Below are 26,171 nucleotides of genomic sequence, written 5' to 3' on the forward strand. Positions count from 1 at the left end.
GGAATAGAGGCAGCTAAAGAAAAAAACGATCCATGCAGTCCCTAGCCCTTGAACCGTGAACCCTAACCAGACTTCAATTTGCTGGCAACGTTCGAGCTTCCTAATAAATGAAGTTTGCAACCTTTTGACCATCAGATCGTTTTGTGCAGTTTCACCAAAATCGAGATGAGCATCCATGTGGCAAAGAAATTGAAGAAGCGTGATTAGAATAAGATTACTGGGACTAGTATAGTACGTACTATAATTTATCAACGAGATAAATTTGTACAGTGCTATGAAGCTTCCAGCTTCTGTTACATGTATCTTGTGTCCAAGGTTGCCCGTTGCAACATTTCATCAAATACAAAGGAGACTAACATGCATGCTATTGCATCTCAATGATTGACACATCATAGCAAATATGTACTCCCTCCTTTCCATAATAAGTGTCTCAACTTTGTGCAAACATTATTACAAAGTTGTACTACTACTAAAGTTGACACTTATTTTGGAACAGAGGCAGCTAAAGAAAAAAATGATCCATGCAGTCCCTAGCCCTTGAACCGTGAACCCTAACCAGGCTTCAATTTGCTGGCAACGTTCGAGCTTCCTAATAAATGAAGTTTGCAACCTTTTGACCATTGGATTGTTTTGTGCAGTTTCACCAAAATCAAGATGAGTATCCCTGTGGCAAAGAAATTGAAGAAGCGTGATTAGAATAAGATTACTGGGACTAGTTGATGAGACATAAACTCATCACAAATACAGTACGTAGAAGCCAGTAGAGGTATGTGTGGGGCAAAGAAGTAGAGAAATATCCACATGATGTGGGCAGCTAGAGCATTGGTGCAAGCCGGCTGTAAAGGGCGTTGTACCTGATGGACATAGCTCAACCTTGAGGAGGGCGGCGGGAGGCGGCAATTTCCCACGTTGCGGCAGTGAGCAAGGGACGAAGGCAACCTCACCAGCTTTGTGAGAGAGAATGGCGGGGACCCCTGATCGGGACGTGCCGATAGTGGGTTTTCGCCTTCGGCGACGGCGACCGCATCTACACTAAGCATCCACCCCTTCCCCCGGCGGACGTGATCCGCCGGGATGTTAGAGATGTGGCCATAGTCATTTTGTGCTAGAGAGTGTGAAGAGAGCAACCCCAGCAAGCAACCGTGTAGGCTGGCCCGTCCTGACTATGTATATAGTGGAGCAGTTTCCTTTTCTCTCCATATGAACCTATCATATTGCGTACGTGCCACTGAAAAAAAAAACTTTATTTATAAATGACGCGGCACCTACTACTCGTTCTCCTATAACCTTGTGCTTGGCATCTCCACAATATTAACCTTGTGATTGGCTCTTCGCCTCTTCGGGAAGTCGAGCAATAATGGTAGTGCAGTATATATCGTTCTGGCTATATGAGACCGAATGAATTGTTGCACGTCCACCACATGGGTGAGGGTCGAGGGACGAGGGAGACTGCTACATACGGAGCAAAATGAGTGAATCTACACTCTAAAATACGTCTATATACATCAGTGTTTGGAGTATGTACTAGTAGTTCATATTGAAATCTACTAAAGGACATATATATATTCCAAACAATATGATATAATCTCTATAACCAAGGTAGTAGGGACGAGGAGTAAATGGAGGGAGTAGTAATTTTTTCTCCTCGTCTTTTGAGCCACAGCGCGCATGGGCGAGGGAGCGGGCGTAAGGCGGAGCAAGCTTCACCTCATCCTGCGAGTCACCGCGCCCATGGGCGGGGGAGACGGTGTACTAAGAAAGCTTCTCCTCGTTTTGCGAGTTGACGGGACACATCAAAAGTACTCCAGTGTATAGAGCCTTGCCTCTAAGGTAGGCCCCACATGGTTTGCCTCTATTTTTAATTTAACATAACGCATCAAGTCGCAATTTGTTTGTTCACCCATGGTAGATGATCCTCCCTCCACCAAGTGGACAACCAGTACACGTACCAAATTACCACGTGGGATGCCTTTTTCGTACAGAAATGAGCTCCATTGTGTATCCGCGCGGGTGTGGTTGGGAAAGAGATGGGAGTACATGTGTCGTGCATGCAAATCTTCTCTTCGTGCATGTCGCCCACCTACGTGGGTGTGTGTGAGAGATACAAAGCACATTCGTGAGTGTTTTTTGTTTTGGGGTGGGGGTGGGGTGGGGTGGGGGGTTGATTTCATGAATTATTTGTAGGAATATGTGTCGATGACATCTCAAACAAAATTTTGCATGAAATGTGTGTGAAATGGAGGCCTATCCATTTAAAACAATACAGAGGCTAGCCAACTCACCTCCAGGATGCTCCCCTGATTTAAGCCTTCGTTGGCCGTTGGATGGTGGTCAAAATAGTCTTCTACGTGATCTGGAACATCGGATGGTTGCGCTGCTCATTTTCACCGTGTGGTAACCTTGCCTTGGCCAATGACGTGTGGGCTCATGCGATGTGCTGGTTGGCCGGGTCAACCTGCGCACCCTGTCCCTGCACGCCGCGTGCACATCGCGCTGTTTGCGAGAGATCGTGCGAGAGCCACACCCATTGGTCACCGCCCCGCACAAACCCTACCCTTTCCAGTGCTCCCAAATCCATGCAGCCGCCTCCCCTCTCCCTCCCTTCCTCCCCAAACGTGCCGGCCGCCTCCTCTCCACCTGCCGCCTCCCCTCTCCCTCCCTTCCTCCCTAAACGCGCTAGCCGCCTCCTCTCCACCTGCCATACCGCGTCCCTACTGCCGCCATGGCCTCTTCAGGAGGCACGCCCCTCCATGGTGCGAAGCAGCAGACCAGGATCTGGATGAGGAAGAGGAGATCCGGGCCCCCCAACGGTGGATCGATCGATGCGAGGTGATGACGAGCTCCTTCGGACATGGGGGAGCAGCGAGACTAGAGATCCAGTCAAAGCTGCAGCGCTCCGGTCCCCAAACTGCCTCCAGGCTCGCTTCCTCCATCCTCCCGCATCACACCCATCTCGATGGATGGCGTGCAGGCATGGAGGCGAGGTTCTCCGACGGTGGTGGGAACCTCCAGGCAGAGAGCGACCCCATGGATCCGTCCCTGCAGGAGAGAAGGAAGGAGAGGAGACAGGCCATGGAGATGGGATGAGTGCGTGACCCCAGGATTTTGCGCTGTCGTCTTCTTTCGCCGGTCGGTGCCCTGGAAGAGCGACACCGTCCAGGTAGGCCTGTCCCTCCTCTCCATACTCCACATGAGTTGTGCAGGTCACCACCGTGACATATCGTCTCTGGTCTCGCGGTTCTGCCTTACTTGCAGCGTGTGTGATGTGTGCATGCTTACTAATGTGTGGCAATTTCTTAATTATAAGTCCAAGTTTATGCACTTTCTAGAAGGATGACGGTGAGGATGGGCTACCTTTTCCTCGGAGAGGATGCAAACTGAACTTTGTATCAAAGCTTTGTGTGTGTTTCTCCTTAATCTGTGTATGAATTCAGAGTTCTAATCATCATCCTGGTGTTTGCTGGTTTCAGGCATTGTATGGGATGGATCTATCATACTGGGATTAGTTGTAGACTTCCTTGTTGAACCCTACAGGGAGCAATGCATCCCCAGTTTGCTTCCAGAGAAGGAAGGGGAAGAGGTGAACCTGCTTGTTCTTCATTGATTCCTAAATAAATATCTAATCTTTAATATTTTGTTATATCTATGCTTAGTTACAATTACAACATGGGGCTTCAAGTGTCTATTATTGTGGATCACCAACATTTTGTTATATCCATGCATTTTAGTTACGACTAAGTGCCACACCAATGAATGTGAATGTCTGTTCAGGTAATAAGTATCACCATTAGCAATTTCGTTTGTCCCCATAGTCTATGTGTGTCCCATGTCCTTTCAGCACCTTCTGCTCTTTTCCTGCATTTTCGCGTACCATGCTGCAATGTTGCATTAGATTTTGGCCAAAACTTCTTGCCTAGATATGGCCATTTTATTTTTGCTACACCATAGTTAGTTAGCTGAGCCATTTAAATACAATTTCAGGGTTTTCTTGTTGCTGCTATTCCTCGTGGATATTCAAGAGGCAACTTGGCACCTAATGTCAGCAACGTGCTTATCGGTGACGAGGGAAATGAAAGAAGGCTGCAATGGAATTTGTACTAGGTATGTTTCTCCGTCTCCTCAACTCTCTAAGTCTTCATCCCAATTCCCAGATATAGAGATTGATATTGGTCTGTAGCTAGGTTCAAATATTTTCTTCCTTACATTAAGCAACTTCCCTCAAAAAATAATGTTTCATCGTTGTGCCTCTTACAGACTATAGTACCTATTACAGACTACAACTTACCTGTAACTCCAAGTCCTATCATAATCTTGGTGGAATGTGAAAGACATAAATCATATGTACCAATAGACCAAAAAATCCTCTCTGTTGTAAAATAAAAGAATTAAGAACTTAATAGTACGTAGAAAATAGTGGTATTAGTTGAAACACCTGTTGGGGAACGTTGCAGAAAATAAAAAAATCTACGGTTTCACCAAGATCAATCTATGAGTTCATCTAGCAACGAGAGAGAGGAGTGGATCTACATACCCTTGTAGATCGAGCGGGAGCATTCAAGAGAACAGGGTTGAGGGAGTCGTACTCGTCGTGATCCAAATCACCGAAGATCCTAGCGCCGAACGGATGGCACCTTCGCGTTCAACACACGTACGGTCAGGGAGACGTCTCCTCCTTCTTGATCCAGCAAGGGGGAAGGAGATGTTGATGAAGATCCAGCAGCACGATGGCGTGGTGGTGGATGCAGCAGGGATCTCGGTAGGGCTTCGCCAAGCGTCTGCTAGAGGGAGAGGTGTAGCAAGGGGGAAGGGAGGCGCGAAGTGCATGGGTGCGGCTGTCCTCCCTCCCCCCTCTTTATATAGGGACCCTAGGGGGGCGCCGGCCCTAGGAGATTGAATCTCCAAGGGGGGGCAGCGGCCAAGGGGGTGCCTTGCCCCCCAAGGCAAGTGGAGGCGCCCCCCACCCCTAGGGTTTCCAACCCTAGGCACAGGGGGGCCCAAGGGGGGGCGCACCAGCCCACCAGGGGCTGGTTCCCCTCCCACTTCAGCCCATGGGGCCCTCCGGGATAGGTGGCCCCACCCGGTGGACCCCCGGGACCCTTCCGGTGGTCCCAGTACAATACTGGTGACCCCCGAAACTTTCCCATGGCCGAAACTCGACTTCCTATATATAATTCTTTACCTCCGGACCATTCCGGAACTCCTCGTGACGTCCGAGATCTCATCCGGGACTCCGAACAACTTTCGGTTTACTGCATACTCATATCTCTACAACCCTAGCATTACCGAACCTTAAGTGTGTAGACCCTACGGGTTCGGGAGACATGCAGACATGACCGAGATGCCTCTCCGGTAAATAACCAATAGCGGGATCTGGATACCCATGTTGGCTCCCACATGCTCTTCGATGATCTCATCGGATGAACCACGACGTAACCCTTTACCATGATGTCGAGGATTCAAACAACCCCGTATATAATTCCCTTTGTCAATCGGTATGTTACATGGCCGAGACTCGATCATCGGTATCCCAATTCCTTGTTTAATCTCGTTACCCGAAAGTCACTTTACTCGTACCGTAATGCATGATACCATGACCAGACACTTGGTCACATTGAGCTCATTATGATGATGCATTACCGAGTGGGCCCAGAGATACCTCTTTGTCATACGGAGTGACAAATCCCCGTCTCGATTCGTGCCAACCCAACAGACACTTTTGGAGATACCCATAGTGCACCTTTATAGTCACCCAATTACGTTGTGACGTTTGGTACACCCAAAGCACTCCTATAGTATCCGGGAGTTGCACAATCTCATGGTCTAAGGAAATGAAACTTGACATTTGGAAAAACTCTAGCTAAACGAACAACACGATCTTTGAGCTATGCTTAGGATTGGGTTTTGTCCATCACATCGTTCTCCTAATGATGTGATCCCGTTATCAATTACATCCAATGTCCATAGTTAGGAAACCATAAATATCTGTTAATCAACGAGCTAGTCAACTAGAGGCTCACTAGGGACATGTTGTGGTCTATGTATTCACACGTGTATTACGATTTTCGGATAATACAATTATAGCATGAATAACAGCCAATTATCATGAACAAAGAAATATAATAATAACCATTTTATTATTGCCTCTAGGGCATATTTCCAATAGTCTCCCACTTGCACTAGACTTCAATAATCTAGTTACATTGTGATGAATCAAACACCCATGGAATTCTGGTATTATTCATGTTTTGCCCTAGGGAGAGGTTTAGTCAACGGATCTGCCACATTTAGGTCCGTATGTACTTTACAAATATCTATGTCTCCATCTTGAACATTTTCATGAATGGAGTTGAAGCGACGCTTGATGTGCCTGGTCTTCTTGTGAAACCTGGGCTCCTTGGCAAGTGCAATAACTCCAGTGTTGTCACAGAAGAGTTTGATCGGCCCCGACGCATTGGGTATGACTCCTAGGTCGGTGATGAACTCCTTCACCCATATTGCTTCATGCGCTGCCTCTGAGGCTGCCATGTACTCCGCTTCACATGTAGATCCCGCCACGACGCTTTGCTTGCAACTGCACCAGCTTACTGCCCCACCATTCAAAATATACACGTATCCGGTTTGTGACTTCGAGTCATCCAGATCTGTGTCGAAGCTAGCATCGACATAACCCTTTACGGCGAGCTCTTCGTCACCTCCATAGACGAGAAACATGTCCTTTGTCCTTTTCAGGTACTTCAGGATATTCTTGACCGCTGTCCAGTGTTCCTTGCCAGGATTACTTTGGTACCTTCCTACCAAACTTACAGCAAGGTTTACATCAGGTCTGGTACACAGCATGGCATACATAATAGATCCTATGGCTGAGGCATAGGGGATGACACTCATCTCTTCTTTATCTTCTGCCATGGTCGGGCATTGAGCCGAGCTCAATCTCACACCTTGCAATACAGGCAAGAACCCTTTCTTGGACTGATCCATATTGAACTTCTTCAATATCTTATCAAGGTATGTGCTTTGTGAAAGACCTATGAGGCGTCATGATCTATCCCTATAGATCTTGATGCCTAATATGTAAGCAGCTTCTCCAAGGTCCTTAATTGAAAAACACTTATTCAAGTAGGCCTTGATGCTGTCCAAAAGTTCTATATCATTTCCCATCAAAAGTATGTCATCTACATATAATATGAGAAATGCTACAGAGCTCCCACTCACTTTCTTGTAAACGTAGACTTCTCCATAAGTCTGCATAAACCCAAACGCTTTGATCATCTCATCAAAGCAAATGTTCCAACTCCGAGATGCTTGCACCAGCCCATAAATGGATCGCTGGAGCTTGCATACGTTGTTAGCATTCTTAGGATCGACAAAACCTTCCGGCTGCATCATATACAGTTCTTCCTTAAGATAATCGTTAAGGAATGCCGTTTTGACGTCCATCTGCCATATCTCATAATCATAGTATGCGGCAATTCCTAACATGATTCGGACGGACTTCAGCTTCGCTACGGGCAAGAAAGTCTCATCGTAGTCAACTCCTTGAACTTGCCGATAATCCTTGGCGACAAGTCGAGCTTTATAGATGGTAACATTACCATCTACGTCCGTCTTCTTCTTAAAGATCCATTTGTTTTCTATCGCTCGCCGATCATCTGGCAAGTCTGTCAAAGTCCATACTTTGTTTTCATACATGGATTCTATCTCGGATTGCATGGCTTCAAGCCATTTGTTGGAATCTGGGCCCGCCATTGCTTCTTCATAGTTTGAAGGTTCACCGTTGTCTAACAACATGATTTCCAGGACAGGGTTGCCATACCACTCTGGTGTGGAACGTGTCCTTGTGGACCTACGAAGTGCAGTAGCAACTTGATCCGAAGTACCTCGATCATCATCATTAATTTCCTCTCCAGTCGGTGTAGGCACCACAGGAACATCTTCCTGAGCTGCGCTACTTACCGGTTCAAGAGGTAGTACTTCATCAAGTTCCACTTTCGTCCTACTTACTTCTCTCGGGAGAAACTCTTTCTCCAGAAAGGACCCGTTCTTGGCAATAAAAATCTTGCCTTCGGATCTAAGGTAGAAGGTATACCCAATGGTTTCCTTAGGGTATCCTATGAAGACGCATTTTTCCGACTTGGGTTCGAGCTTTTCAGGTTGAAGTTTCTTGACATAAGCATCGCATCCCCAAACTTTTAGAAACGACAGCTTAGGTTTCTTCCCAAACCATAATTCATATGGTGTCGTCTCAACGGATTTAGACGGTGCCCTATTTAAAGTGAATGTAGTTGTCTCTAGAGCGTATCCCCAAAAAGATAGCGATAAATCGGTAAGAGACATGATAGATCACACCAAATCCAATAAAGTGCGATTGCGATGTTCGGACACACCGTTACGCTGAGGTGTTCCAGGCGGCGTGAGTTGTGAAACGATTCCACATTTCCTTAAGTGCGTACCAAATTCATGACTTAAATATTCTCCTCCACGATCTGATCGTAAGAACTTTATTTTTGGTCACGTTGATTCTCTACCTCATTCTGAAATTCCTTGAACTTTTCAAAGGTCTCAGACTTGTGTTTCATCAAGTAGACATACCCATATCTACTCAAGTCATCAGTGAGAGTGAGAACATAACGATGTCCTCCGCGAGCCTCAACGCTCATTGGACCACACACATCAGTATGTATGATTTCCAATACGTTGGTTGCTCGCTCCATTGTTCCGGAGAACGGAGTCTTGGTCATTTTGCCCATGAGGAATGGCTCGCATGTGTCAAATGATTCATAATCGAGAGACTCTAAAAGTCCATCAGCATGGAGCTTCTTCATGCGCTTGACGCCAATGTGACCAAGGCGGCAGTGCCACAAGTATGTGGGACTATCGTTATCAACTTTACATCTTTTGGTATTCACACTATGAATATGTGTAACATCACGTTCGAGATTCATTAAGAATAAACCATTGACCATCGGGGCATGACCATAAAACACATCTCTCATATAAATAGAATAACCATTATTCTAGGATTTAAATGAGTAGTCATCTCGTATTAAACGAGATCCAGATACAATGTTCATGCTCAAAGCTGGCACTAAATAACAATTATTGAGGTTTAAAACTAATCCCGTAGGTAAATGTAGAGGTAGCCTGCCGACGGCGATCACATCGACTCTGGAACCATTCCCGATGCGCATCGTCACCTCGTCCTTCGCCAGTCTCTGCTTATTCAGCAGCTCGTGCTTTGAGATACAAATATGAGCAACGACACCGGTATCAAATACCCAGGAGCTACTATGAGCACTGGTAAGGTACACATCAATTACATGTATATCACATATACCTTTAGTGTTGCCGGCTGTCGGTGTCAAAACCGGCGGATCTCGGGTAGGGGGTCCCGAACTGTGCGTCTAGGCGGATGGTAACAGGAGACGAGGGACACGATGTTTTTACCCAGGTTCGGGCCCTCTTGATGGAGGTAAAACCCTACGTCGTACTTGATTAATATTGATGATGTGGGTTACAAGAGTAGATCTACCACGAGATCAAGGAGGCTAAACCCTAGAAGCTAGCCTATGGTATGATTGTTGTTCCTCCTACGGACTAAAGCCATCCGGTTTATATAGACACCGGAGAGGGCTAGGGTTACACAGAGTCGGTTACAAAGGTAGGAAATCTACATATCCGTATCGCCAAGCTTGCCTTCCACGCTAAGGAAAGTCCCATCCGGACATGGGACGAAGTCTTCAATCTTGTATCTTCATAGTCTTGGAGTCCGGCCGATGATGATAGTCCGGCTATCCGGACACCCCCTAGTCCAGGACTCCCTCACCGGCCTTCTTGTCCGCTAGGTATTTGGGGCAGTTCCGCTTCCAGTGACCCTTCCCTTTGCAATAAAAGCACTCAGTCTCAGGTTTGGGTCCGTTCTTCGACTTCTTCCTGGCAGCTGGCTTACCGGGCGCGGCAACTTCCTTGCCGTCCTTCTTGATGTTCTTCTTACCCTTGCCTTTCTTGAACTTAGTGGTTTTATTCACCATCAACGCTTGATGTTCCTTTTTGATCTCTACCTCTGCTGATTTCAGCTTTGAATATACTTCAGGAATGGTCTTTTCCATCCCCTGCATATTGAAGTTCATCACATAGCTCTTGTAGCTCGGTGGAAGTGACTGAAGGATTCTGTCAATAACCGCGTCATCCGGGAGATTAACTCCCAGCTGAGTCAAGCGGTTGTGCAACCCAGACATTTTGAGTATGTGCTCACTGACAGAACTATTTTCCTCCATCTTAGAGCTGAAGAACTTGTCAGAGACTTCATATCTCTCGACCCGGGCATGAGCTTGGAAAACCATTTTCAGCTCTTCGAACATCTCATATGCTCCGTGTTGCTCAAAACGCTTTTGGAGCCCCGGTTCTAAGCTGTAAAGCATGCCACACTGAACGAGGGAGTAATCATCAGCACGATACTGCCAAGCATTCATGATGTCTTGGTTCTCTGGGATGGGAGCTTCACCTAGCGGTGCTTCTAAGATATAATCTTTCTTTGCAGCTGTGAGGATGATCCTCAGGTTCCGAACCCAGTCCGTATAGTTGCTGCCATCATCTTTCAGCTTGGTTTTCTCTAGGAACGCGTTGAAGTTCAGGTGGACATGAGCGTTGGCCATTTGATCTACAAGACATATTTGCAAAGGTTTTTTAGACTAAGTTCATGATAATTAAGTTCATCTAATCAATTTATTTAATGAACTCCCACTCAGATTAGACATCCCTCTAGTCATCTAAGTGATACATGATCCGAGTCGACTAGGCCGTGTCCGATCATCATGTGAGACGGACTAGTCATCATCGGTGAACATCTCCATGTTGATTGTATCTTCCATACGACTCATGTTTGACCTTTCGGTCTCTTGTGTTCCTAGGCCATGTCTATACATGCTAGGCTCGTCAAGTTAACCTAAGTGTTTTGCATGTGTAAATCTATCTTACACCCGTTGTATGTGAACGTTAGAATCTATCACACCCGATCATCACGTGGTGCTTCGACACGACGAACTTTCGCAACGGTGCATAGTTAGGGGGAACACTTTCTTGAAATTATTATCAGGGATCATCTTATTTACTACCGTCGTTCTAAGTAAACAAGATGCATAAACATAATAAACATCACATGCAATTAAAGAGTGACATGATATGGCCAATATCATATAGCTCCTTTGATCTCCATCTTAGGGGATCCATGATCATCTTCTTCACCGGCATGACACCATGATCTCCATCATCATGATCTCCATCATCGTGTCTCCATGAAGTTGCTCGCCAACTATTACTTCTACTACTATGGCCAATGCTTTAGCAATGAAGTAAAGTAATTACTTGGCGTTAAATCATTGACAGGCAGGTCATACAATAATTAAGACAACTCCTATGGCTCCTGCCGGTTGTCATACTCATCGACATGCAAGTCGTGATTCCTATTACAAGAACATGATCTCATACATCACAATATATCATTCATCTTTCATCACAACTTTTGGCCATATCACATCCCAAATCATATGATGCAAAAACAAGTTAGACGTCCTCTAATTGTTGTTGCATGTTTTACGTGGTTGCAATAGGGTTCTAGCAAGAACGTTTTCTTACCTACGTAAAAGCCACAATGTGATTTGTCAACTTCTATTTACCCTTCATAAGGACCCTTTTCATCGAATCCGCTCCAACTAAAGTGGGAGAGACAGACACCCGCTAGCCACCTTATGCAACTAGTGCATGTCAGTCAGTGGAACCCGTCTCACGTAAGCGTACGTGTAAGGTCGGTACGGGCCGCTTCATCCCACAATACCGCTGAAGCAAAATAATACTAGTAGTGGCAAGAAAGTTGACAACATCTACGCCCACAACAAATTTGTGTTCTACTCATGCAAAGAGAACTACGCATAAACCTGGCTCTGATACCACTGTTGAGGAACGTTGCAGAAAATAAAAAAAATTCTACGGTTTCACCAAGATCAATCTATGAGTTCATCTACATACCCTTGTAGATCGAGCGGAAGCGTTCAAGAGAACAAGGTTGAGGGAGTCGTACTCGTCGTGATCCAAATCACCGAAGATCCTAGCGCCGAACAGATGACACCTCCGCGTTCAACACACATACGGTCAGGCAGACGTCTCCTCCTTCTTGATCCAGCAAGGGGGAAGGAGAGGTTGATGAAGATCCAGCAGCACGACGGTGTGGTGGTGGATACAGCAGGGATCCTGGTCGGGCTTCGCCAAGCGTCTGCGAGAGGGAGAGGTGTAGCAAGGGGGAAGGGAGGCGCCAAGTGCATGGGTGCGGCTGCCCTCACTCCCTCCTCTTTATATAGGGCCCCTAGGGGGGCGGCGGCCCTAGGAGATTGAATCTCCAAGGGGGGGCGGCGGCCAAGGGGGTGCCTTGCCCCCCAAGGCAAGTGGAGGCGCCCCCACCCCTAGGGTTTCCAACCCTAGGCGCAGGGGGTCCCAAGGGGGGGCGCACCAGCCCACCAGGGGCTGGTTCCCCTCCCACTTCAGCCCATGGGGCCTCCGTGATAGGTGGCCCCACCTGATGGACCCCCGGGACCCTTCCGGTGGTCCCGGTACAATACCGGTGACCCCAAAAACTTTCCCGATGGCCGAAACTCGACTTCCTATATATAATTCTTTACCTCCGGACCATTCCGGAACTCCTCGTGACGTCCGGGATCTCATCTTGGACTCCGAACAACTTTTGGTTTACTACATACTCATATCTCTACAACCCTAGCGTCACTGAACCTTAAGTGTGTAGACCCTACGGGTTCGGGAGACATGCAGACATGACCGAGACGCCTCTCCGATCAATAACCAACAGTGGGATCTGGATGCCCATGTTGGCTCCCACATGCTCCTCGATGATCTCATCGTATGAACCACGATGTTGAGGATTCAAATAACCCCGTATACAATTCCCTTTGTCAATCGGTATGTTACATGCCCGAGACTCGATCGTCGGTATCCCAATACCTCGTTTAATCTCGTTACTGGCAAGTCACTTTACTCGTACCATAATGCATGATCCCATGACCAGACACTTGGTCACATTGAGCTCATTATGATGATGCATTACCGAGTGGGCCTAGAGATACCTCTCCATCGTACGGAGTGACAAATCCTAGTCTCGATTTGTGCCAACCCAACAGACACTTTCGGAGATACCCGTAGTGCACCTTTATAGTCACCCAGTTACGTTGTGACGTTTGGTACACCCAAAGCACTCCTACGGTATCCGGGAGTTGCACAATCTCATGGTCTAAGGAAATGATACTTGACATTTGGAAAAACTCTAGCTAAACAAACTACACAATCTTTGAGCTATGCTTAGGATTGGGTCTTGTCCATCACATCATTCTCCTAATGATGTGATCCCGTTATCAATGATATCCAATGTCCATAGTCAGGAAACCATGACTATCTGTTGATCAACGAGCAAGTCAACTAGAGGCTCGCTAGGGACATGTTGTGGTCTATGTATTCACACATGTATTACGATTTCCGGATAATACAATTATAGCATGAATAACAGACAATTATCATGAACGAAGAAATATAATAATAACCATTTTATTATTGCCTCTAGGGCATATTTCCAACAACACCATTGTAAAGAGCAATTTCAGTTCATTGAAGATTTTGTCCCTTGTGGTAGGCATTCTTTGCAAATTCTTTAGCTTAATTGATGTGCACTCGTTGTAATTTTCAGTAGCAAGTGCATCACGTATTTGGTTAATTCATTATTTTTTATTTTCCATCCATAATGATATTTGAAGACAAGGAATTAGTATGAGATGCTTTGGGGGGTTCAAACACTTGGGTAAGATTAAACACATGTGCTGAATTGGCAGTCCTTCATCCAAATTTTCTTGATAATGGTACACCATTTGGCGACAAGTTCTCTACAAAACTGGTATTTTTATGACACATGGCCGTGTAGCTGTGATCAGAGAACTTGTTAAGATATAGTGGGAAAGGGACCAGAAATGCGGTCTGTATGACCGAAAACATCCTGAACAAGTGAACATATGGTTGTTTATTATTTATTATGCTTTGTTTTTTAGGAAACTATCTGAACTCTTCTGAGGGTCAATCGTTCTCTATTGTTTTTCTTCAGAAGTTTCTCCACGGTGGCACTTTCCACCTAGAAAGAGCATCAAGGCCGGCGACCCCATTTTTGTTAGGATGGAAGATAAATTATTGTTAATTTTTTTTGATTTCCTTTATTCCGTAAATGGGAATACAAGATATGTTTGGGCCACATGATTCTATTCCAAAAATTTAAACAACTTAGCAATTAATGGTGCATCTGTTATGTATTTGTTTATAATGAGCTCGACTATTTTGCAACATATACTGCATTTCCAGGGGTAACCCTTTTGGTTATTTATTTTTTCGCTATGCTCTCTGAAGATCAGATTTTGGCCATATAGTTTCCGATGACTAGAAGTCTAAAACTGATGATAGGGCAGATTGTTTTGATTCTGATTACTTGGAGATCTTGTGGTTTGCTGTCCCTGGATCAGTCAGACCTATGGCAGCATCAACTCGTTGATCCTAGAGGCCATGGTTCTCGAGGTAAGAAATATAAGCACACTAGAGAGAATCCATGTGCCATATGAACAAATCTCTTTCTCATCGATGCAATCTCTTCATTTAAAATAATAATGAGCCTAGCCAACTCGCATGGAGAAGGATCCCCCGATCGCTTCCTTCGATGGCCGTTCAATCGTGGTCAAACTGGTCTTTAGTTTGCTTCCCATCTTGCTTCCATGTTGGCTGCTGACTTAGATGTCATGCTACTTAGCTCATTAGTTTGCTTCCCATATTGCTTCCATATTTTTTCTTCACCATGTTATCTTTAGCCTTCCACGCCACTGATTTGGTTGGTTTATTTCCTTGCATAGTTCTCCTTGTTTGCCACTGATAAATACAACGATTATGTGATGTATGTACTTATTGTTTTAGCTAATGCGTCTCTTCTATTATTATTATCATCCTCTATGGTTAATCACACATTTCATTGTTGTGCTTCGGAGTCTATGGTGTACTGCATGCAACATTATACAATCCGCAATGGTTAATAAAACTAAATATGATAGCAAATGAAAACTATTGTGATGCATTGAACTGTGATGGAAACATAACAAAAGGCGTACAATAACTTCAAACTTTATTCCACTAACCAGATGTGTCAAATTTATTGTACAATATGTTCTAAATTTATTCCACTGACAAGATGTGTCAAATTTATTCAATGTTTTTTGTATTTTGGTCGATGCAGTCCCAGGACTAACGTTGGAATATTCATGTGTTATATGCCAATATAGATTTCTCAATGTATCATTTTGGCACTGTTTGACTGCTGAACAATATTTCCATGCTGATCATTTCTCATGTCTTTGTAATTTTTGGTCTTTGTTTTGATTTTGTTGTGTGGTGTGCTTTTATCTAGGTGAGTTGAGTTGCTGCTTGGTTGGAGATGTTGATGTCGTTCGAGACGCCCGCTGGATTCACACTTTTCAAGGTTCTGAATAAGGGCAAGCTCGACAAGGTCAATGTGAGTGTTCGTCACCACCTGAGCTCTTGGTTTGGTTTGGATTACTCGTGTTTTTTTATTTTCACTACAAAATAACTTCTCTTTTCAACACACTTAGTACATGACCTAGCAATCACATTATAATAGAGTAAGTGAGAAAAAGCTCTTTATTTAAATGACCAAGAATCCACGGTGTGCTCCTGAACTGCAAGGAACACTCCACTACGAAACTCACTTAAGCAGGCTGATAGATCGATGCTAATTCTGTTATTATTATTTTTCTTGCCTAAGCGCCGAACAAGCACTCTTGCATTGGAGATGCCCTGATTAGCTTCTTCTACAAATTTGTCCCAATGCAATTAGTAGGCTAACATATTCAAAAAATGAAATTTTGAATGACATATAGCAGGATATGCATGTATTCCTACTCCTATCTTATATGGACAAATAGATCTAACAGCTGGCTTGCTTGCTTGCAGTGGTACAGGTATGATCTTCATGGAGCTAGCCATCATTGGATTTGGTAATACATAATCACTTATTCAGAGAGCCCAAGGTGAGAAGGGACGACCATCTAGAACACCGCCACCTACTAATCAGTGAGCTACTATATGTCTTTGAATGAGTTACTTAACAAGATAAGGCAGGTAGCCATAGAACACGTGCAATCTCAATGTTTACTAATTATCTATTTCTGAATTTATTCGTTCCCAACTGCTCTGAATCTGGGTGCTTTTCTTGCTGCTTTGTAGGAGTTTCCTACCTTTCTTCTGCAAATCTGGAATGCCTTTATGGCATGATCATGTGAAAAAGTACCTTGATGCAGTAATGGATTTGATTATCACTGGTTACTCTGTTTTCACGAATTACTATCCAACTGTAAGTCTGTTCTATACCCTAAGGCCCATGTAAATCTGATAGAAGATTAAGCTATTTAATTTTAACTAAAAAGGATAATATTCTTTCAGTCGCTTGAATCTGTCCAGACCTGAAAAATTATTATACTTTGAAAGATTGATATATGAGTATGTAATTTTACAGGTATGTAAATACCAAACAATATTATTATTCAAATGTGCTCGAGCCGGGTTTTCGGTGTTTCATTGCAACCAAAAGAATTAGTAATATTGTTTTGATGAAAACAGGGTCGCACTTGTCAGTGTTGTATAATAGGATTTTTAATTAGTGGCATAGGAATTTTTCCCTAAGATCCACTATGAAGTTGATTGAAAGTCCATTTTCCCTAAGATTCACTATGACAATGAAAAACATTTCTGAAAACTGTGTCACCATAAATGTTCCATCATTGTCCATAGCAGTCCCATGCGGAAAAAAAATCCTATACGACCAAGTCGTATGGACCCGATCGTGAGACCCACTCCAGCACTCGCCAACTGTCCGTCCGAATCTTAATGCAACAGGCGTCTCCTTCCTCGCTTCCATGTTTCACTCCTTATCTCCTCCAATGCACCCAAAATCCAGCCGCTGGTCATGCCATTCTCGCCACCGCCCGACGGCACAGCGCACCCGCACCACTTTCCCCTGGGAGCCTTGCCACCAATGGTGCCGGGCGCGGTGGTCGCCCCCGCCTCGTCCACCCTTCCCTGTTTGCAAATCCAGATTGAAACTCAAACCATTTATTCTGCTAGATATGCTTGTACTGAAATTATTATCTTATACATTAACAGAGCATGGAAGAACCAAAAGGTAGTTGATCAGCGGGATGGCAAGAGGAAGACAAGAACCAAATTAAGTTTGTTGCTATGCATGTCTGTATCTATCAAGATTCAGTGCTATGTAGAAATGTCCCTGAGATTTGTTTCACTCAAGGAGACCAAACAATCAGGAACACAAGTAGGATAGTTGATGATTTTTTCATTTTTCTTCTGGTAAAAAGGAATCTTCCACTACTAGGGAAAAGGCTAGCACCAGCACGGGTTCTAGGTGTATCAGTAGCGCGGGGTGGGGTGCTACTAATAAGGCGCTACAGCTAACATATAGTAGTAGCGCGTGGTCACCGGCGCTACTGCTACACAAGTGTAGCAGCAGCGCGGTTACTGGGAGCACGCTACTGCTAGTAGCTCTAGCGCCCTTTGTAGCAACGCGCTACTGCTATAGCGGCGCTGCTGCTAACTTCTATACACTGGCTACTGCTAATTTAACATGTTTTTTGTTTTTTTGGGCATATTTGTTTTGTATTTGAATAGGCTTTATAGAAGAATCTTTAGCACATAGAAATGTCATCATGATACACATACAAATGCCTGCGAAACCACGAATATAATCATAGCATATATATACAAATAGTCTCATCATAATCATCATCTAACACAAAGTGGTCTCTCATCATCATCTCGAAAATAGCGATACAAGTCCTTGATTACTTGCAAATACATCGTCATCCATCTAAACAATTTCGGCATGACCTTTGTAAAAACTGGACAAATCGAGAACCTGAAATTTGCCGGAACAGAAATGAATCAACATTCCGGCAAAACATAGGCCACTCAGCATCATTCCCTGGAAACAACAAAGCCACTTGGGCACAATCGAACAACTTCAATGAAATGATATAACATGAGCAAACACTATTGAGGAATTTGCATATAACATGTCCACTTCAATGAAAAGATATAATCAACAATAATGAAATATGCAAATGAACATCAATGACATATAGCTACTGTTCTGTTTGACCAAGTTTTTGAAAAGAAAAACAATTCTGTTTTTTGTTTATAGCTAAATGCCATAGCTACCTTTTTAATTTATAGCTAAATACTTTTGTTTTTTGTCTAAAGCTAAAAGTCTAGGAACTACATTTTCTCTAACCCTTTTGACCTCACCAGAATTTCCACAGCAAGACCTTAGTACCTACACCCAATTTCTTCAAAAATATTCAGGTCCATAGTCCAAATAATTCAAATTTCATTTGAATGAAATTTGGAACAAATTCAGGTCTGTAGTCAAAATATTTTTTTATAGCTAAGTGTTTTTTTGTTTATATCCTCTGTTAATTTAAATCTAAATGCTACTATTATTTATATACCCTCTATTAATTCAAAGCTAAATGGAATTACTGTTTAGGAATTTTCATAAAAATTGCCCTAGCTAATCTTCTAAAAAAATTGCAAATCATTTTTCCTAAATGCTATAAAATGCCTACTGCCCTAAAAAATTCTAGGGTTCATATGAACACCTAGGGTTCATATGAACATCAACACAGTATCAACACATATATATAATTGGCCTAGCAGAGAGAAATAGGAGGGTAGGGACAGGAGAGACATAGCCTTACGGTCGGCGGCGAGGGCAGGCTCTGGCTCGGGCAGCGGCGGTGAGGTCGAGGGCGGCGGCGGCGAGCTTGAGGGAGGCGACAGTAAGGTCGACGACGGCCTCGGGCGGCGGCTGTGAGGTCAAGGGGGCGGCCTCGGGCGGCGGCGGTGTGGTCGAAGGCGGCGGGCGGCGGCGGTGTGGTCGAAGGAGGCCTCGGGCGGCGGGCGGCGGTGGTGTGGTCGAAGGCGCGCAGCAGGGCAACGGCAGCGATGGAGCAGTTGGGGGACAGGGGGGAGTAGAGAGGGGGGGAAAGGACTTAGCGAAATTTTGAGCCAGGGCCGCCGGGATTTGAGTCAAACTAGCAGCAGCGCGTTTTGCTGAAACGCGCTATAGCTAAGATAGCTATAGTGTGTTCCAGAGAAACGCGCTGCAGCTAACCCTTTTTGTTTTCTTTTTCTTTTTCTTTTGTTTTCTTTACATTTTCTTTTTTTTTCATTTCTCCTTTTTCTATTTCTTTCATTTTAATTTACTTTTCTACTTATTTTTCTATTTATTTTCTTTTACATAGCAGTAGCGCTGTAAAGAAGAAACGCGCTGCTACAATGTTTTTAGTAGTAGCGTGCTTCTGGGAGAAGCGCTGCTACTATTCCTAGCCTACCGGCACTAGTGAGAGAATTTTAGTAGTAGTGCTTTTCTTTGAAGACGCGCTACTATTAAAATAATGATTGTAGCGTGGTTTTGCAACAAGCGCTACTACTAAGTAGCGCTAGCGCCGAGTTTTGACCAACGCTACTGCTATACCTCTGTGTATAGCGTTTTCCCTAGTAGTGTTCATCTGCCAAGAATACGACCTACAAGCATGTATGCCTAATTACCTATATGCTGATTAACGAGCTCACATACAATGTCCATTTCTGAAAATAGTTTACTCATCCTCAAACATATAACTTGTGTGTTGTTGCTTTCCATTATATTGAGAAAAACATAAGTTTCATTGGACCTAGATGACACCATTGTATTGGCAACATATTCAGTCATTCCGGATCATCTTTCAGAGTCATTCTTGATTGTTCATGCCTAATTGTTGGTGTGTGCTGTAAAAAACTGAAAAAAAAGGCAGTTCATGTTTATTTTTCTTCTAAATTTTGTTCCCCTATAAGAGGTGGCCTACTGTATACTCTTGGGATAAATGAGTTGTGACATTTGTTGTTGTCCACTATTTTCTTTGCAATTTCACTGGTGTGTTGTCAACAATTTGGCGTGAACATTCCAGGCTTGTCAGAGACAAATTCATAAGGTTTGACAATACATGTTGGCCAATTGTTAGGTAACAAAGCAAGCATATAGTTACAGAACAAAAGGATATAGTCATTTTTATGTTCCTACAAGTAAATGGCAGCGACAGAGTGGCACCCAGCCAACAAAGGATTTCAGGCCGATCAATACCCTTATGCCAATATACATGGTTCAGTTCTGGACCACAACAGTTCACATTTTTGTTACTGAAAACCCTGAGGGCCTCAACTATCAATGATGGTTGAAAGAAGTAGTAGAGAAAGATACCACACAGGCTGTTACAAAACTTATTGCTGGACCTATACATCACACATTGATCTTCACATCCATGCCCTCGACAATAAAGGGGATCAATCGCGTGATGGATGGGCTGGAGTTTGTTTCCATGGCCGACTACGCATCGTCACCAGGATGCCCGATGGATAGCCGTTGTGCCAGCTCCGAGGTGCCGTGCAGTTCGTCGCCATGGCTGACTTTGCGCGTGATGGAGCAGATGGATGGGTAGCCCGTGGTGGTACATCAGGGACGATGTGTCGCACGGCCGCCGCCATGCGGTCAGGCAGTGGCGAGAATGGCATGACCAGCGGCCGGATTTTGGGGGCATTGGAGGAGATAAGGAATGAAACAGGGAAGCGGGAAGGAGACGCCTGTTGCATTAAGATTCGGGCGGGAAGTTGGCGAGCACTGGAGTAGGTCTCACGATTGGGTTCGTACGACCCGGTCGTATAGGATTTTTTTCTGTCCCATGCCATATTAATTTCAGAAGAATAAATTCTCATTCCGATGTTCATTGTGTTTTTATGTACTGCTATATCTTAAAAAGCAAGTTTTAGCTAAAACCAGAGGCGTGGTTAAGATACTCTTCGCACCTAGGATTTGTGTATATGTTCAGATTGCTCTCTGCGCCATTTTGTTACCCAGCTGATGAACTGAGAAAAAAAGGAAAGGGATAGACAGTCTTCGCTGGCTCCGCCCCCTGCCGCTTCATATTTAGCTCCTTATGGGCCACAGGCATCGCTCTACGTGGGTTGGGCTAAATAACATATGGGCTATCCTAATACCTCCTGATCCCTATATCTCCGTATATGCACAACAAAGACATATTTTTTCTTAGGTTTCTTATCTTTTCCCCTCCTTTTTTGCAGGAAAAATATGCATGGCTAGATTTCTCATCATGATAACCATGTTTCCAAACTTGCTAAAAAAATACAACCATGCCAACTTTACTCTCTCATCATAGTGCCCATATTTTCAAACTGAACATATGCATATCATGCAAAGTTTCCCTTTTCCCAGACTATTATTTAACAACGTAATAAACATGTTTAAAAAATAGCATGATTTAGTTGAAGGTTCTTGTAGCATGAAAATATTTTCATCGTCAACATGTCTTCAGCAGGTCTCTATGCCATTTGGCGCAACGGGTCAACTAGTATCATATATAGAGGGTCGGGCAATCCACGAGAAAGAGAGGGAGGGGTCATAGATATTGATAGAGTCGAAGAGAGGATCAAGTGGGTGGGTGCGAGATCGATGAAGAGAGCCATCGAAATTGTGTGTGTGTGCAACTCAAAGATATAGGCGACTGACCTACCAGAATGTTAGAGGGCAAATGTCAAGTTTGTGTGTGGCAGGGAGACATGACTAGAGCACTCGATGTATCAGTGTGTGTGGGGGGGGAGGGGGGGAGGGGTAGGCAGAGGCCTAACTATAGAGGTAGAACGACTCGTATATATGTTGAGAAGGAGAGACCCAGCTATGTCTTGAGGGAGATCGGTCGACATCCATACATAACTGAAGGACGGGAAATATGATGGGACAGAGAGAGAGAGAGGGAGGGAGAGGGGTAGAGTGCTGGATGGGTGATGGAGTTGCTTCTTGAAGATGGTGGGAGAGGCCTACTAGACAAACTAAGGGTGGAACTGCAATGTTATTAATAAGAGTGGGGATGTGTTTCTGTGTGTGCCTGTGCGTGATAGATCTGTCGGGACGCATCCATGGATGATGAATGGGAACCATGTGTTTGGTAACCAAAACTAACTAGATCATAGATCAATTGTTGTTGTCGGAGGAAGGGAGAGACATAACTAATGAGGTAGATCAATGGACGCGTCGGTAAAAACGAGTTATAAGGACCTAGCTAGCTATATGTATAGCGAGAGATCGGTCGGTGTACGTCCATTTGTTAGAGGCAAATAAGGCCCAGCGAGACGGATAGACAGAGAGAATGGAGCTAGGAGGTGGTGAGAGAGGCCCAGCTACTAGCTAGATAGGGGGAGGAGTGTGCGGTTGTGAGATCGATGAAAAGAGGGGTGAGAGTTTACACGTGTGTGCGACCGTATGAGAGACACGAGGCAAGGACACATAAATGAGGAGATTGAAGGTGTGTGTGTATGTTGTAGGCAGGCATCACTGGAGAGGTTTATCGATCGGTGTGTGTCGGAAAGGAGTTGTGGAGACTCTAGGAGAACAACCTAAAGAAAAAATGAATGTGCCCGTTGGATAGAATGACGAGGGAGGGGGAGGGCGAGGAGGGTGTGTGCATGCACGAGAGAAAGTTAGTGGTAGCTACAAAGGTTAGAGGATTGTGTGGGTGTAAGACACTAACAAAGATCATAATTTGATATGAAAGCGGATTCATATATTTGAATAGGAGATCGTAGTGTTTTAAACATATGCATGCATGAATATAGTGGTGATACACGTGTTGTGCACATGTTATACCATAATGTGATAATGCATGGCGTTTAAAACGCACAGCTAAATGCCGAATAATCTAAACCATACTATACATCAAACAATCTAACATTTTATTTGAATTTGTGATAATGTGTGGCGTTTGCAGCTTACAACTAAATATCGAACAATCTAAACAATACTATATAACAAACATTCTCACATTTTATTTGAATTTGTGGTAATGTGTGGTGTTTGCAACTCACATCTAAATACTTGTAGGCGTAGGGGGCGGGGCACCATACATAATGTGATAAACACATCATACATATGAGACATGGTTTAGATTATGAAGATCTAGCTAGAGCTAGAAATGTAATGTGATTTGAAATCAACATAAAGTGGATTCAAAAAATCGAGTTCGAGTTCATATAGTACACATAGTTCATATGTAACTCGAGACTAATCATGTGGTGTGCTGTGAAGATAATACACAAACAATGGTTTAATTTGACAATAATAATGATTGTAGATCTTATTAAAACAGAGAAACGAATTCAAATGCTTTAACTTCACAATAATCATTACTGTAGATCTTATTCAAATAGAGAAACAAATTCAAATTTAGTTCATATTGAAGCGGTAGTATATACGTTTGGAATGCACTAAAACGTTCATTTGAGTAGGTTGCATGCATTATACACGTAGTGAAATATTTTAATTGAACATAACATGAATTCAAAGTTTTGAATGACATTTGTAGTGCGCATAGATTCGGTACAGTACACGTTAGGCTTGTCCGGAAAATTCAACCCACGCCTTGTTAGCCCGAAATATTTAAGATATATCTTTGTCTCAGTCGTGCTCCGACAACTCCCTCCATCTCAACCCTCGCCTTGCTATTCCGAAATTACAACACGCGCGAAAACTCCCACCTCCTGTGAAATCCTGACACGTGAAATGCTCGTGGTACCCCTGAACCGAAAGAACCGCCTCAAATCGGTGGGGGTACTTTTGTAACTTACCCCACATTTCATACAAGCGCGTCCCTAAGCCATGGTTCCCCACTGCCATCCCATTCGCCCACCCATTCGTACACCGAGGCCGCGAAAACCCGCGACGAAGCCCCACACCCTGCTCCGTCCGCCACCCAGCCGGAGCCTCTTCCCCGACGATGTCGTCCACCGCAACACCTCGACATCCCTCATCCATCGTACCTGATGAGGATCCGTCATCGATCTCGTCGTCCCGCCGGTTCAACCACCCCGTCCTCCACCTCCAAGGAGCTGCCCCAATGTTCCCCTTGTCTTTCGCGCCACCTCCATTCCCACACTGCCGTCTTCACCTGCACCACCGGAAGAGCATCATCATCACCATTTCTTTGGATGAAGTTGCGGCCTAATCGGCGCCACCAAAGAGGTTGTACACTAATCGCCGCATTTTCTTCTTGATTTGATCTCATGGTGCTGCCAGCGCTCGGTCCCGAGCCGACACGACGCGACTCCATCCACGGCGGCATCGTCGGCCACTTCCTCACGGCGGCGCTCCCTCGATGGCGACATCCACATCAGTAGGAGCTATTGCTGCTTTAGCTCTCGCTCGCGCTGCTGCTCTGCTCTTGCTCTCGGTCCCCTTCCTGGTCTACTCTTGCTCGCGCTGCTGCTCTTGCTCTTGCTCTTGCTTGCGATGCTGCTCCAATTTAGCTACACTTCAGTCGACTGAATCGACTTTTGGGTCAGTCGATTTTCAGGGGGTGGGGGGGGGCTCGCCGGGGTGAAGGATGAACCAGCCGCAGCATGGAGGGGGGCTCGCCGGAGAGGTTCCCCACTATCTATCTTAGGGTTCAGGGTGGGGCGGTGGTCACCGGCGGTGGCGGGGCGGTGGCGTGGGGATCACCGGAGAAAAGCTCGGCACGGGGGGGGGGGGGCTAGAGGGATGTCCGGGGTGGCGGCAGACCTACGGCGGGGACCGTTTTTGGGGCGGGCGGGGCGGCGCACCGCCAGCCGCGGGCGACGGGGGGCTGCTGTTTGGCCGGTGGTGGTTGGCGGCTCAGGGAGGTGGAGGTTGAATATGAACTGCAGGCCCTTGATTTCGTATCCAACGACTGCAAAAGTCGACTGACCAGAGATGAAAGAGTCAGTCGACCGACGTGTAGCCTCACCTTGCTAGTGTTTTCAGTTTCGACAGCAAAATTCAGTTTCGACAGTTAAGTTCAGTTTCGACAGTTAAGTTCAGTTTCGACAGTTAAATTCAGTTTCGATAGTTAACTTCAGAGATGAGCAGCTGATGTATTTTACATCTAGCACTTTGTGGTTATGTATTTTACGTCATGTATTGGAGATGCTATTAGAATTACACTTAGGTTAACGTTGTCTCTCTTGTCCTGCTTCAGCCTCGGTGTCATACAACTCATCGGAGCTGCTTCAACGACGAAACCCTCCATCACAGCGGAGCAGTACCTCGGGCTCCATCTCTAGATGCCTAAGATCTTCTTCCCCTCCTCCAACAACCAAGTCAGCCGGAGCATCCTCACCGGCCAACCCAATCATGCTGATATCGACATGGTTTCGCCAAAGAGGTTGTACACTTGTTGCATCTCTTTTTTACTCTACATGTTATATATATTGTCCACTGAGCACACGGATTTGTTCCTTTAGTGTCTCCTTGAAAGAAAAAACATAGGAATTTTAATTTTCACTTGTCCTCCTTTTCAAATTCCTATTCATGAAGCACAAGACTAAGAGATAGTAGCATAATAGTATTATAACCGTACATTTTCTTGTGGTTTGACTTAATCTCACCATGCTTCTTTGCATCCTGTGATCTTCCACTTGTTGTCAATCAAACACCCAGATTGGCAAAAATCCTGTGTTTTTAAATCCTATCCTATTCCTGTCTATTTCCTATCCCTGCATTATTGGAATCCTCCAATTCAAACGAGCCATTACATAATTACTTCTCTTATAGATAGTTGTTAGAGAAAACCTTGCGTGGTTTGTCCCGCTCCTGCTGCGCCGTCGTCCACCCCAGCTCAGCTACTCCAACGACAAAAGGGTGCAGCATAGCAGGGATCCGGCCTCCAGACTATCTTTCGCCGCCTCAGATCTTCTTCCCCGCCACCGGCAGCCATGAAAACTGCATTACCATCATCAACCGAGCAGATGACCTCGAGGACTACACGGGTCCGCAAGAGAGGTCGCACTCTTTCGTGTCTGCTTACGTTATGCATCGTTTAATATTACATGCTACTTTATTGTCCTTTTCACCGATTAGACTCTGAGTTAGCTCCAAACTAATGGTCAAACTTGAGTTTTTAAATGGTTGTGGGGTACCTATCGGGGCCGCAATCAATAGT

General features: G+C 44.8%; 1 long non-coding RNA gene across 14 annotated transcripts; it reads left to right on the forward strand.

The window, feature by feature from the left end:
- Window positions 1-2,545: 2,545 nt before the first annotated feature.
- LOC123092402 (uncharacterized) lies at window positions 2,546-25,299 on the forward strand. Of its 14 annotated transcripts, none has more exons than XR_006444541.1 (8): window positions 2,546-3,160; window positions 3,471-3,580; window positions 3,982-4,101; window positions 14,446-14,610; window positions 15,488-15,592; window positions 16,051-16,170; window positions 16,324-16,450; window positions 20,172-21,431. It is a non-coding gene; the product is annotated as an uncharacterized lncRNA (long non-coding RNA). The 14 variants fall into 14 exon arrangements; XR_006444542.1 differs by lacking the exon at window positions 20,172-21,431 and adding an exon at window positions 16,540-17,235; XR_006444540.1 differs by lacking the exon at window positions 20,172-21,431 and adding an exon at window positions 25,209-25,299 and having other exon boundaries at window positions 2,547-3,160; window positions 16,051-16,127.
- Window positions 25,300-26,171: the final 872 nt, after the last annotated feature.

This window comes from Triticum aestivum, chromosome 4B (assembly GCF_018294505.1).
Source record: "Triticum aestivum cultivar Chinese Spring chromosome 4B, IWGSC CS RefSeq v2.1, whole genome shotgun sequence".
NCBI lineage: Eukaryota > Viridiplantae > Streptophyta > Magnoliopsida > Poales > Poaceae > Triticum > Triticum aestivum.